Source organism: Rhinoderma darwinii, unplaced genomic scaffold (genome assembly GCF_050947455.1).
Source record: "Rhinoderma darwinii isolate aRhiDar2 unplaced genomic scaffold, aRhiDar2.hap1 Scaffold_3364, whole genome shotgun sequence".
In the NCBI taxonomy this organism is placed as follows: Eukaryota; Metazoa; Chordata; class Amphibia; order Anura; family Rhinodermatidae; genus Rhinoderma; species Rhinoderma darwinii.
The window spans coordinates 136681-150395 of NW_027463417.1; the positions used below are offsets into that span (position 1 = coordinate 136681).

General features: G+C 47.7%; 9 non-coding genes across 9 annotated transcripts; all 9 read left to right on the plus strand.

Annotated features, from left to right (window-relative positions):
• Positions 1-1069: 1069 nt before the first annotated feature.
• On the plus strand, positions 1070-1260 carry LOC142704727 (U2 spliceosomal RNA). The gene has a single exon (XR_012868137.1). It is a non-coding gene; the product is annotated as a U2 spliceosomal RNA (small nuclear RNA).
• A 1274-nt stretch (positions 1261-2534) lies between these two features.
• Positions 2535-2725, plus strand: LOC142704728 (U2 spliceosomal RNA). The gene has a single exon (XR_012868138.1). It is a non-coding gene; the product is annotated as a U2 spliceosomal RNA (small nuclear RNA).
• Positions 2726-3999: 1274 nt separating this feature from the next.
• LOC142704730 (U2 spliceosomal RNA) lies at positions 4000-4190 on the plus strand. Its single transcript, XR_012868139.1, has one exon. It is a non-coding gene; the product is annotated as a U2 spliceosomal RNA (small nuclear RNA).
• Positions 4191-5464: 1274 nt separating this feature from the next.
• Positions 5465-5655, plus strand: LOC142704731 (U2 spliceosomal RNA). Its single transcript, XR_012868140.1, has one exon. It is a non-coding gene; the product is annotated as a U2 spliceosomal RNA (small nuclear RNA).
• A 1274-nt stretch (positions 5656-6929) lies between these two features.
• Positions 6930-7120, plus strand: LOC142704732 (U2 spliceosomal RNA). The gene has a single exon (XR_012868141.1). It is a non-coding gene; the product is annotated as a U2 spliceosomal RNA (small nuclear RNA).
• A 1275-nt stretch (positions 7121-8395) lies between these two features.
• LOC142704733 (U2 spliceosomal RNA) lies at positions 8396-8586 on the plus strand. The gene has a single exon (XR_012868142.1). It is a non-coding gene; the product is annotated as a U2 spliceosomal RNA (small nuclear RNA).
• A 1276-nt stretch (positions 8587-9862) lies between these two features.
• LOC142704735 (U2 spliceosomal RNA) lies at positions 9863-10053 on the plus strand. The gene has a single exon (XR_012868144.1). It is a non-coding gene; the product is annotated as a U2 spliceosomal RNA (small nuclear RNA).
• A 1274-nt stretch (positions 10054-11327) lies between these two features.
• On the plus strand, positions 11328-11518 carry LOC142704736 (U2 spliceosomal RNA). Its single transcript, XR_012868145.1, has one exon. It is a non-coding gene; the product is annotated as a U2 spliceosomal RNA (small nuclear RNA).
• A 1270-nt stretch (positions 11519-12788) lies between these two features.
• On the plus strand, positions 12789-12979 carry LOC142704737 (U2 spliceosomal RNA). The gene has a single exon (XR_012868146.1). It is a non-coding gene; the product is annotated as a U2 spliceosomal RNA (small nuclear RNA).
• Positions 12980-13715: the final 736 nt, after the last annotated feature.

The following is a 13715-nucleotide window of genomic DNA, read 5'->3' on the forward strand; positions in this document are numbered from 1 at the left end:
TGTCTTCTGTGTTTCTGTGTTTCCGGCATTTCACATTGGAACAGCTCATTCACCTTCCTTGTCTTCTCTCCGCCCTCCCTCCTAGGTAAGTTAAAGAGCTGCACCTGAGCCAGCCACTGATTGATGCAGCACCACAGTCAAATAGTGGAGTAGGGGAACAGCAAACAGCCATTAAAGCAGCCAGCCGCCTACCCGCCACAATGGACCTACCTGTGTACACTAGATGGATGTGATGGAATGTACTGTCGTCCCTACATTTCAAGAAGAAGTAAGAATTGCAGTTGCAACAAAGCCTTGCTTGCCTACAAAGAGAGCAGCAATTTGGATTTGTTACTTTGTTACCTGGAAGAATAACAAACTGTGCAAGGATGGAGGTTGTAGGAGCAAGGAGAACAAGTTGTCTGTAAAGTTGGTGGATGCCTATTTTCCATTTTGCAGTCCCTTGTCTCCCTCTTGTGGCCTCCTGGAGGCAACTAGCTGTGCAAAAAAAAGACAGCCTGGCGGCCGGCTGTTGCAGTGTTGCCCTCTCAGGCAACACTGAGTGACTGACTGAGCCTCACCGTCTTATATAAAGTTCAGACGGAACTTTGCACGTGTCATAGTGGAGCCCTCAGGATTCCAGAGCCAGCTTTCTGACATCATAATGGGGCCTCAGAGATAAAAGCCTGGGCCCAGGCAGTGTTGGTCAGTGCTGCTCAGCAGGCAGCACCTGACTGGATTAAAGCTGATACAAGGTGTGAAAGGAGAAGGGGTGGCAGTGGGCATGCACTTACTGCTACTGCTGCCGCCGCCAGTATTTGCACGGCAGGAGGGCATTTGGGCGTTGCCAAGAAGGCGTTTTTATGTAGATTCCTCCTCTTTCAGCACTGCATTGTGGTGCAAGCAAAAGAAGCAAATCCTGTGTAGCTTCCTCTCCGGCCTTTATTCACCTCCCTCCCGCTTAGTAGCTGTAAATGTGTGTGAGCCTGCAGGGCCCCATGGAATTGCCTAGGAGTAGGCTGAATCAATCGCTGCAAGGGGTGAACAGCAGTATTAGGCAGGCTCGGTCAACGGCCGGCCCATTCGGGTTATCGCTTCTCGGCCTTTTGGCTAAGATCAAGTGTAGTATCTGTTCTTATCAGTTTAATATCTGATACGTCCCCTATCTGGGGACCATATATTAAATGGATTTTTAGAACAGGGAGATGGAAATAGAGCTTGCTCTGTCCACTCCACGCATTGACCTGGTATTGCAGTATTTCCAGGACCGGTGCACCCTTTCCTTATGTGTTGACTAAAAGCAGATTCCAAAAGTGTTTTTTCTCTTTGCCATTGTTTCTGTCTTTCTGAAGGGATCTCCCCTTTTAATCCCATTATTTCAACACCTGTTGGACAATGCATTTGTACAGTCATGTGTGATAATGAGCTCATTTATTAAATGCAATTAATTAATACATTGCCACCTCTTGTTGTGTGTGTGTGTGTGTGTCTTCTGTGTTTCTGTGTTTCCGGCATTTCACATTGGAACAGCTCATTCACCTTCCTTGTCTTCTCTCCGCCCTCCCTCCTAGGTAAGTTAAAGAGCTGCACCTGAGCCAGCCACTGATTGATGCAGCACCACAGTCAAATAGTGGAGTAGGGGAACAGCAAACAGCCATTAAAGCAGCCAGCCGCCTACCCGCCACAATGGACCTACCTGTGTACACTAGATGGATGTGATGGAATGTACTGTCGTCCCTACATTTCAAGAAGAAGTAAGAATTGCAGTTGCAACAAAGCCTTGCTTGCCTACAAAGAGAGCAGCAATTTGGATTTGTTACTTTGTTACCTGGAAGAATAACAAACTGTGCAAGGATGGAGGTTGTAGGAGCAAGGAGAACAAGTTGTCTGTAAAGTTGGTGGATGCCTATTTTCCATTTTGCAGTCCCTTGTCTCCCTCTTGTGGCCTCCTGGAGGCAACTAGCTGTGCAAAAAAAAGACAGCCTGGCGGCCGGCTGTTGCAGTGTTGCCCTCTCAGGCAACACTGAGTGACTGACTGAGCCTCACCGTCTTATATAAAGTTCAGACGGAACTTTGCACGTGTCATAGTGGAGCCCTCAGGATTCCAGAGCCAGCTTTCTGACATCATAATGGGGCCTCAGAGATAAAAGCCTGGGCCCAGGCAGTGTTGGTCAGTGCTGCTCAGCAGGCAGCACCTGACTGGATTAAAGCTGATACAAGGTGTGAAAGGAGAAGGGGTGGCAGTGGGCATGCACTTACTGCTACTGCTGCCGCCGCCAGTATTTGCACGGCAGGAGGGCATTTGGGCGTTGCCAAGAAGGCGTTTTTATGTAGATTCCTCCTCTTTCAGCACTGCATTGTGGTGCAAGCAAAAGAAGCAAATCCTGTGTAGCTTCCTCTCCGGCCTTTATTCACCTCCCTCCCGCTTAGTAGCTGTAAATGTGTGTGAGCCTGCAGGGCCCCATGGAATTGCCTAGGAGTAGGCTGAATCAATCGCTGCAAGGGGTGAACAGCAGTATTAGGCAGGCTCGGTCAACGGCCGGCCCATTCGGGTTATCGCTTCTCGGCCTTTTGGCTAAGATCAAGTGTAGTATCTGTTCTTATCAGTTTAATATCTGATACGTCCCCTATCTGGGGACCATATATTAAATGGATTTTTAGAACAGGGAGATGGAAATAGAGCTTGCTCTGTCCACTCCACGCATTGACCTGGTATTGCAGTATTTCCAGGACCGGTGCACCCTTTCCTTATGTGTTGACTAAAAGCAGATTCCAAAAGTGTTTTTTCTCTTTGCCATTGTTTCTGTCTTTCTGAAGGGATCTCCCCTTTTAATCCCATTATTTCAACACCTGTTGGACAATGCATTTGTACAGTCATGTGTGATAATGAGCTCATTTATTAAATGCAATTAATTAATACATTGCCACCTCTTGTTGTGTGTGTGTGTGTGTGTCTTCTGTGTTTCTGTGTTTCCGGCATTTCACATTGGAACAGCTCATTCACCTTCCTTGTCTTCTCTCCGCCCTCCCTCCTAGGTAAGTTAAAGAGCTGCACCTGAGCCAGCCACTGATTGATGCAGCACCACAGTCAAATAGTGGAGTAGGGGAACAGCAAACAGCCATTAAAGCAGCCAGCCGCCTACCCGCCACAATGGACCTACCTGTGTACACTAGATGGATGTGATGGAATGTACTGTCGTCCCTACATTTCAAGAAGAAGTAAGAATTGCAGTTGCAACAAAGCCTTGCTTGCCTACAAAGAGAGCAGCAATTTGGATTTGTTACTTTGTTACCTGGAAGAATAACAAACTGTGCAAGGATGGAGGTTGTAGGAGCAAGGAGAACAAGTTGTCTGTAAAGTTGGTGGATGCCTATTTTCCATTTTGCAGTCCCTTGTCTCCCTCTTGTGGCCTCCTGGAGGCAACTAGCTGTGCAAAAAAAAGACAGCCTGGCGGCCGGCTGTTGCAGTGTTGCCCTCTCAGGCAACACTGAGTGACTGACTGAGCCTCACCGTCTTATATAAAGTTCAGACGGAACTTTGCACGTGTCATAGTGGAGCCCTCAGGATTCCAGAGCCAGCTTTCTGACATCATAATGGGGCCTCAGAGATAAAAGCCTGGGCCCAGGCAGTGTTGGTCAGTGCTGCTCAGCAGGCAGCACCTGACTGGATTAAAGCTGATACAAGGTGTGAAAGGAGAAGGGGTGGCAGTGGGCATGCACTTACTGCTACTGCTGCCGCCGCCAGTATTTGCACGGCAGGAGGGCATTTGGGCGTTGCCAAGAAGGCGTTTTTATGTAGATTCCTCCTCTTTCAGCACTGCATTGTGGTGCAAGCAAAAGAAGCAAATCCTGTGTAGCTTCCTCTCCGGCCTTTATTCACCTCCCTCCCGCTTAGTAGCTGTAAATGTGTGTGAGCCTGCAGGGCCCCATGGAATTGCCTAGGAGTAGGCTGAATCAATCGCTGCAAGGGGTGAACAGCAGTATTAGGCAGGCTCGGTCAACGGCCGGCCCATTCGGGTTATCGCTTCTCGGCCTTTTGGCTAAGATCAAGTGTAGTATCTGTTCTTATCAGTTTAATATCTGATACGTCCCCTATCTGGGGACCATATATTAAATGGATTTTTAGAACAGGGAGATGGAAATAGAGCTTGCTCTGTCCACTCCACGCATTGACCTGGTATTGCAGTATTTCCAGGACCGGTGCACCCTTTCCTTATGTGTTGACTAAAAGCAGATTCCAAAAGTGTTTTTTCTCTTTGCCATTGTTTCTGTCTTTCTGAAGGGATCTCCCCTTTTAATCCCATTATTTCAACACCTGTTGGACAATGCATTTGTACAGTCATGTGTGATAATGAGCTCATTTATTAAATGCAATTAATTAATACATTGCCACCTCTTGTTGTGTGTGTGTGTGTGTGTCTTCTGTGTTTCTGTGTTTCCGGCATTTCACATTGGAACAGCTCATTCACCTTCCTTGTCTTCTCTCCGCCCTCCCTCCTAGGTAAGTTAAAGAGCTGCACCTGAGCCAGCCACTGATTGATGCAGCACCACAGTCAAATAGTGGAGTAGGGGAACAGCAAACAGCCATTAAAGCAGCCAGCCGCCTACCCGCCACAATGGACCTACCTGTGTACACTAGATGGATGTGATGGAATGTACTGTCGTCCCTACATTTCAAGAAGAAGTAAGAATTGCAGTTGCAACAAAGCCTTGCTTGCCTACAAAGAGAGCAGCAATTTGGATTTGTTACTTTGTTACCTGGAAGAATAACAAACTGTGCAAGGATGGAGGTTGTAGGAGCAAGGAGAACAAGTTGTCTGTAAAGTTGGTGGATGCCTATTTTCCATTTTGCAGTCCCTTGTCTCCCTCTTGTGGCCTCCTGGAGGCAACTAGCTGTGCAAAAAAAAGACAGCCTGGCGGCCGGCTGTTGCAGTGTTGCCCTCTCAGGCAACACTGAGTGACTGACTGAGCCTCACCGTCTTATATAAAGTTCAGACGGAACTTTGCACGTGTCATAGTGGAGCCCTCAGGATTCCAGAGCCAGCTTTCTGACATCATAATGGGGCCTCAGAGATAAAAGCCTGGGCCCAGGCAGTGTTGGTCAGTGCTGCTCAGCAGGCAGCACCTGACTGGATTAAAGCTGATACAAGGTGTGAAAGGAGAAGGGGTGGCAGTGGGCATGCACTTACTGCTACTGCTGCCGCCGCCAGTATTTGCACGGCAGGAGGGCATTTGGGCGTTGCCAAGAAGGCGTTTTTATGTAGATTCCTCCTCTTTCAGCACTGCATTGTGGTGCAAGCAAAAGAAGCAAATCCTGTGTAGCTTCCTCTCCGGCCTTTATTCACCTCCCTCCCGCTTAGTAGCTGTAAATGTGTGTGAGCCTGCAGGGCCCCATGGAATTGCCTAGGAGTAGGCTGAATCAATCGCTGCAAGGGGTGAACAGCAGTATTAGGCAGGCTCGGTCAACGGCCGGCCCATTCGGGTTATCGCTTCTCGGCCTTTTGGCTAAGATCAAGTGTAGTATCTGTTCTTATCAGTTTAATATCTGATACGTCCCCTATCTGGGGACCATATATTAAATGGATTTTTAGAACAGGGAGATGGAAATAGAGCTTGCTCTGTCCACTCCACGCATTGACCTGGTATTGCAGTATTTCCAGGACCGGTGCACCCTTTCCTTATGTGTTGACTAAAAGCAGATTCCAAAAGTGTTTTTTCTCTTTGCCATTGTTTCTGTCTTTCTGAAGGGATCTCCCCTTTTAATCCCATTATTTCAACACCTGTTGGACAATGCATTTGTACAGTCATGTGTGATAATGAGCTCATTTATTAAATGCAATTAATTAATACATTGCCACCTCTTGTTGTGTGTGTGTGTGTGTGTCTTCTGTGTTTCTGTGTTTCCGGCATTTCACATTGGAACAGCTCATTCACCTTCCTTGTCTTCTCTCCGCCCTCCCTCCTAGGTAAGTTAAAGAGCTGCACCTGAGCCAGCCACTGATTGATGCAGCACCACAGTCAAATAGTGGAGTAGGGGAACAGCAAACAGCCATTAAAGCAGCCAGCCGCCTACCCGCCACAATGGACCTACCTGTGTACACTAGATGGATGTGATGGAATGTACTGTCGTCCCTACATTTCAAGAAGAAGTAAGAATTGCAGTTGCAACAAAGCCTTGCTTGCCTACAAAGAGAGCAGCAATTTGGATTTGTTACTTTGTTACCTGGAAGAATAACAAACTGTGCAAGGATGGAGGTTGTAGGAGCAAGGAGAACAAGTTGTCTGTAAAGTTGGTGGATGCCTATTTTCCATTTTGCAGTCCCTTGTCTCCCTCTTGTGGCCTCCTGGAGGCAACTAGCTGTGCAAAAAAAAGACAGCCTGGCGGCCGGCTGTTGCAGTGTTGCCCTCTCAGGCAACACTGAGTGACTGACTGAGCCTCACCGTCTTATATAAAGTTCAGACGGAACTTTGCACGTGTCATAGTGGAGCCCTCAGGATTCCAGAGCCAGCTTTCTGACATCATAATGGGGCCTCAGAGATAAAAGCCTGGGCCCAGGCAGTGTTGGTCAGTGCTGCTCAGCAGGCAGCACCTGACTGGATTAAAGCTGATACAAGGTGTGAAAGGAGAAGGGGTGGCAGTGGGCATGCACTTACTGCTACTGCTGCCGCCGCCAGTATTTGCACGGCAGGAGGGCATTTGGGCGTTGCCAAGAAGGCGTTTTTATGTAGATTCCTCCTCTTTCAGCACTGCATTGTGGTGCAAGCAAAAGAAGCAAATCCTGTGTAGCTTCCTCTCCGGCCTTTATTCACCTCCCTCCCGCTTAGTAGCTGTAAATGTGTGTGAGCCTGCAGGGCCCCATGGAATTGCCTAGGAGTAGGCTGAATCAATCGCTGCAAGGGGTGAACAGCAGTATTAGGCAGGCTCGGTCAACGGCCGGCCCATTCGGGTTATCGCTTCTCGGCCTTTTGGCTAAGATCAAGTGTAGTATCTGTTCTTATCAGTTTAATATCTGATACGTCCCCTATCTGGGGACCATATATTAAATGGATTTTTAGAACAGGGAGATGGAAATAGAGCTTGCTCTGTCCACTCCACGCATTGACCTGGTATTGCAGTATTTCCAGGACCGGTGCACCCTTTCCTTATGTGTTGACTAAAAGCAGATTCCAAAAGTGTTTTTTCTCTTTGCCATTGTTTCTGTCTTTCTGAAGGGATCTCCCCTTTTAATCCCATTATTTCAACACCTGTTGGACAATGCATTTGTACAGTCATGTGTGATAATGAGCTCATTTATTAAATGCAATTAATTAATACATTGCCACCTCTTGTTGTGTGTGTGTGTGTGTGTCTTCTGTGTTTCTGTGTTTCCGGCATTTCACATTGGAACAGCTCATTCACCTTCCTTGTCTTCTCTCCGCCCTCCCTCCTAGGTAAGTTAAAGAGCTGCACCTGAGCCAGCCACTGATTGATGCAGCACCACAGTCAAATAGTGGAGTAGGGGAACAGCAAACAGCCATTAAAGCAGCCAGCCGCCTACCCGCCACAATGGACCTACCTGTGTACACTAGATGGATGTGATGGAATGTACTGTCGTCCCTACATTTCAAGAAGAAGTAAGAATTGCAGTTGCAACAAAGCCTTGCTTGCCTACAAAGAGAGCAGCAATTTGGATTTGTTACTTTGTTACCTGGAAGAATAACAAACTGTGCAAGGATGGAGGTTGTAGGAGCAAGGAGAACAAGTTGTCTGTAAAGTTGGTGGATGCCTATTTTCCATTTTGCAGTCCCTTGTCTCCCTCTTGTGGCCTCCTGGAGGCAACTAGCTGTGCAAAAAAAAGACAGCCTGGCGGCCGGCTGTTGCAGTGTTGCCCTCTCAGGCAACACTGAGTGACTGACTGAGCCTCACCGTCTTATATAAAGTTCAGACGGAACTTTGCACGTGTCATAGTGGAGCCCTCAGGATTCCAGAGCCAGCTTTCTGACATCATAATGGGGCCTCAGAGATAAAAGCCTGGGCCCAGGCAGTGTTGGTCAGTGCTGCTCAGCAGGCAGCACCTGACTGGATTAAAGCTGATACAAGGTGTGAAAGGAGAAGGGGTGGCAGTGGGCATGCACTTACTGCTACTGCTGCCGCCGCCAGTATTTGCACGGCAGGAGGGCATTTGGGCGTTGCCAAGAAGGCGTTTTTATGTAGATTCCTCCTCTTTCAGCACTGCATTGTGGTGCAAGCAAAAGAAGCAAATCCTGTGTAGCTTCCTCTCCGGCCTTTATTCACCTCCCTCCCGCTTAGTAGCTGTAAATGTGTGTGAGCCTGCAGGGCCCCATGGAATTGCCTAGGAGTAGGCTGAATCAATCGCTGCAAGGGGTAGAACAGCAGTATTAGGCAGGCTCGGTCAACGGCCGGCCCATTCGGGTTATCGCTTCTCGGCCTTTTGGCTAAGATCAAGTGTAGTATCTGTTCTTATCAGTTTAATATCTGATACGTCCCCTATCTGGGGACCATATATTAAATGGATTTTTAGAACAGGGAGATGGAAATAGAGCTTGCTCTGTCCACTCCACGCATTGACCTGGTATTGCAGTATTTCCAGGACCGGTGCACCCTTTCCTTATGTGTTGACTAAAAGCAGATTCCAAAAGTGTTTTTTCTCTTTGCCATTGTTTCTGTCTTTCTGAAGGGATCTCCCCTTTTTAATCCCATTATTTCAACACCTGTTGGACAATGCATTTGTACAGTCATGTGTGATAATGAGCTCATTTATTAAATGCAATTAATTAATACATTGCCACCTCTTGTTGTGTGTGTGTGTGTGTGTCTTCTGTGTTTCTGTGTTTCCGGCATTTCACATTGGAACAGCTCATTCACCTTCCTTGTCTTCTCTCCGCCCTCCCTCCTAGGTAAGTTAAAGAGCTGCACCTGAGCCAGCCACTGATTGATGCAGCACCACAGTCAAATAGTGGAGTAGGGGAACAGCAAACAGCCATTAAAGCAGCCAGCCGCCTACCCGCCACAATGGACCTACCTGTGTACACTAGATGGATGTGATGGAATGTACTGTCGTCCCTACATTTCAAGAAGAAGTAAGAATTGCAGTTGCAACAAAGCCTTGCTTGCCTACAAAGAGAGCAGCAATTTGGATTTGTTACTTTGTTACCTGGAAGAATAACAAACTGTGCAAGGATGGAGGTTGTAGGAGCAAGGAGAACAAGTTGTCTGTAAAGTTGGTGGATGCCTATTTTCCATTTTGCAGTCCCTTGTCTCCCTCTTGTGGCCTCCTGGAGGCAACTAGCTGTGCAAAAAAAAAGACAGCCTGGCGGCCGGCTGTTGCAGTGTTGCCCTCTCAGGCAACACTGAGTGACTGACTGAGCCTCACCGTCTTATATAAAGTTCAGACGGAACTTTGCACGTGTCATAGTGGAGCCCTCAGGATTCCAGAGCCAGCTTTCTGACATCATAATGGGGCCTCAGAGATAAAAGCCTGGGCCCAGGCAGTGTTGGTCAGTGCTGCTCAGCAGGCAGCACCTGACTGGATTAAAGCTGATACAAGGTGTGAAAGGAGAAGGGGTGGCAGTGGGCATGCACTTACTGCTACTGCTGCCGCCGCCAGTATTTGCACGGCAGGAGGGCATTTGGGCGTTGCCAAGAAGGCGTTTTTATGTAGATTCCTCCTCTTTCAGCACTGCATTGTGGTGCAAGCAAAAGAAGCAAATCCTGTGTAGCTTCCTCTCCGGCCTTTATTCACCTCCCTCCCGCTTAGTAGCTGTAAATGTGTGTGAGCCTGCAGGGCCCCATGGAATTGCCTAGGAGTAGGCTGAATCAATCGCTGCAAGGGGTGAACAGCAGTATTAGGCAGGCTCGGTCAACGGCCGGCCCATTCGGGTTATCGCTTCTCGGCCTTTTGGCTAAGATCAAGTGTAGTATCTGTTCTTATCAGTTTAATATCTGATACGTCCCCTATCTGGGGACCATATATTAAATGGATTTTTAGAACAGGGAGATGGAAATAGAGCTTGCTCTGTCCACTCCACGCATTGACCTGGTATTGCAGTATTTCCAGGACCGGTGCACCCTTTCCTTATGTGTTGACTAAAAGCAGATTCCAAAAGTGTTTTTTCCTCTTTGCCATTGTTTCTGTCTTTCTGAAGGGATCTCCCCTTTTAATCCATTATTTCAACACCTGTTGGACAATGCATTTGTACAGTCATGTGTGATAATGAGCTCATTTATTAAATGCAATTAATTAATACATTGCCACCTCTTGTTGTGTGTGTGTGTGTGTGTCTTCTGTGTTTCTGTGTTTCCGGCATTTCACATTGGAACAGCTCATTCACCTTCCTTGTCTTCTCTCCGCCCTCCCTCCTAGGTAAGTTAAAGAGCTGCACCTGAGCCAGCCACTGATTGATGCAGCACCACAGTCAAATAGTGGAGTAGGGGAACAGCAAACAGCCATTAAAGCAGCCAGCCGCCTACCCGCCACAATGGACCTACCTGTGTACACTAGATGGATGTGATGGAATGTACTGTCGTCCCTACATTTCAAGAAGAAGTAAGAATTGCAGTTGCAACAAAGCCTTGCTTGCCTACAAAGAGAGCAGCAATTTGGATTTGTTACTTTGTTACCTGGAAGAATAACAAACTGTGCAAGGATGGAGGTTGTAGGAGCAAGGAGAACAAGTTGTCTGTAAAGTTGGTGGATGCCTATTTTCCATTTTGCAGTCCCTTGTCTCCCTCTTGTGGCCTCCTGGAGGCAACTAGCTGTGCAAAAAAAAGACAGCCTGGCGGCCGGCTGTTGCAGTGTTGCCCTCTCAGGCAACACTGAGTGACTGACTGAGCCTCACCGTCTTATATAAAGTTCAGACGGAACTTTGCACGTGTCATAGTGGAGCCCTCAGGATTCCAGAGCCAGCTTTCTGACATCATAATGGGGCCTCAGAGATAAAAGCCTGGGCCCAGGCAGTGTTGGTCAGTGCTGCTCAGCAGGCAGCACCTGACTGGATTAAAGCTGATACAAGGTGTGAAAGGAGAAGGGGTGGCAGTGGGCATGCACTTACTGCTACTGCTGCCGCCGCCAGTATTTGCACGGCAGGAGGGCATTTGGGCGTTGCCAAGAAGGCGTTTTTATGTAGATTCCTCCTCTTTCAGCACTGCATTGTGGTGCAAGCAAAAGAAGCAAATCCTGTGTAGCTTCCTCTCCGGCCTTTATTCACCTCCCTCCCGCTTAGTAGCTGTAAATGTGTGTGAGCCTGCAGGGCCCCATGGAATTGCCTAGGAGTAGGCTGAATCAATCGCTGCAAGGGGTGAACAGCAGTATTAGGCAGGCTCGGTCAACGGCCGGCCCATTCGGGTTATCGCTTCTCGGCCTTTTGGCTAAGATCAAGTGTAGTATCTGTTCTTATCAGTTTAATATCTGATACGTCCCCTATCTGGGGACCATATATTAAATGGATTTTTAGAACAGGGAGATGGAAATAGAGCTTGCTCTGTCCACTCCACGCATTGACCTGGTATTGCAGTATTTCCAGGACCGGTGCACCCTTTCCTTATGTGTTGACTAAAAGCAGATTCCAAAAGTGTTTTTTCTCTTTGCCATTGTTTCTGTCTTTCTGAAGGGATCTCCCCTTTTAATCCCATTATTTCAACACCTGTTGGACAATGCATTTGTACAGTCATGTGTGATAATGAGCTCATTTATTAAATGCAATTAATTAATACATTGCCACCTCTGTTGTGTGTGTGTGTGTGTGTCTTCTGTGTTTCTGTGTTTCCGGCATTTCACATTGGAACAGCTCAACCTTCCTTGTCTTCTCTCCGCCCTCCCTCCTAGGTAAGTTAAAGAGCTGCACCTGAGCCAGCCACTGATTGATGCAGCACCACAGTCAAATAGTGGAGTAGGGGAACAGCAAACAGCCATTAAAGCAGCCAGCCGCCTACCCGCCACAATGGACCTACCTGTGTACACTAGATGGATGTGATGGAATGTACTGTCGTCCCTACATTTCAAGAAGAAGTAAGAATTGCAGTTGCAACAAAGCCTTGCTTGCCTACAAAGAGAGCAGCAATTTGGATTTGTTACTTTGTTACCTGGAAGAATAACAAACTGTGCAAGGATGGAGGTTGTAGGAGCAAGGAGAACAAGTTGTCTGTAAAGTTGGTGGATGCCTATTTTCCATTTTGCAGTCCCTTGTCTCCCTCTTGTGGCCTCCTGGAGGCAACTAGCTGTGCAAAAAAAAGACAGCCTGGCGGCCGGCTGTTGCAGTGTTGCCCTCTCAGGCAACACTGAGTGACTGACTGAGCCTCACGTCTTATATAAAGTTCAGACGGAACTTTGCACGTGTCATAGTGGAGCCCTCAGGATTCCAGAGCCAGCTTTCTGACATCATAATGGGGCCTCAGAGATAAAAGCCTGGGCCCAGGCAGTGTTGGTCAGTGCTGCTCAGCAGGCAGCACCTGACTGGATTAAAGCTGATACAAGGTGTGAAAGGAGAAGGGGTGGCAGTGGGCATGGCACTTACTGCTACTGCTGCCGCCGCCAGTATTTGCACGGCAGGAGGGCATTTGGGCGTTGCCAAGAAGGCGTTTTTATGTAGATTCCTCCTCTTTCAGCACTGCATTGTGGTGCAAGCAAAAGAAGCAAATCCTGTGTAGCTTCCTCTCCGGCCTTTATTCACCTCCCTCCCGCTTAGTAGCTGTAAATGTGTGTGAGCCTGCAGGGCCCCATGGAATTGCCTAGGAGTAGGCTGAATCAATCGCTGCAAGGGGTGAACAGCAGTATTAGGCAGGCTCGGTCAACGGCCGGCCCATTCGGGTTATCGCTTCTCGGCCTTTTGGCTAAGATCAAGTGTAGTATCTGTTCTTATCAGTTTAATATCTGATACGTCCCCTATCTGGGGACCATATATTAAATGGATTTTTAGAACAGGGAGATGGAAATAGAGCTTGCTCTGTCCACTCCACGCATTGACCTGGTATTGCAGTATTTCCAGGACCGGTGCACCCTTTCCTTATGTGTTGACTAAAAGCAGATTCCAAAAGTGTTTTTTCTCTTTGCCATTGTTTCTGTCTTTCTGAAGGGATCTCCCCTTTTAATCCCATTATTTCAACACCTGTTGGACAATGCATTTGTACAGTCATGTGTGATAATGAGCTCATTTATAAATGCAATTAATTAATACATTGCCACCTCTTGTTGTGTGTGTGTGTGTGTGTCTTCTGTGTTTCTGTGTTTCCGGCATTTCACATTGGAACAGCTCATTCACCTTCCTTGTCTTCTCTCCGCCCTCCCTCCTAGGTAAGTTAAAGAGCTGCACCTGAGCCAGCCACTGATTGATGCAGCACCACAGTCAAATAGTGGAGTAGGGGAACAGCAAACAGCCATTAAAGCAGCCAGCCGCCTACCCGCCACAATGGACCTACCTGTGTACACTAGATGGATGTGATGAATGTACTGTCGTCCCTACATTTCAAGAAGAAGTAAGAATTGCAGTTGCAACAAAGCCTTGCTTGCCTACAAAGAGAGCAGCAATTTGGATTTGTTACTTTGTTACCTGGAAGAATAACAAACTGTGCAAGGATGGAGGTTGTAGGAGCAAGGAGAACAAGTTGTCTGTAAAGTTGGTGGATGCCTATTTTCCATTTTGCAGTCCCTTGTCTCCCTCTTGTGGCCTCCTGGAGGCAACTAGCTGTGCAAAAAAAAGACAGCCTGGCGGCCGGCTGTTGCAGTGTTGCCCTCTCAGGC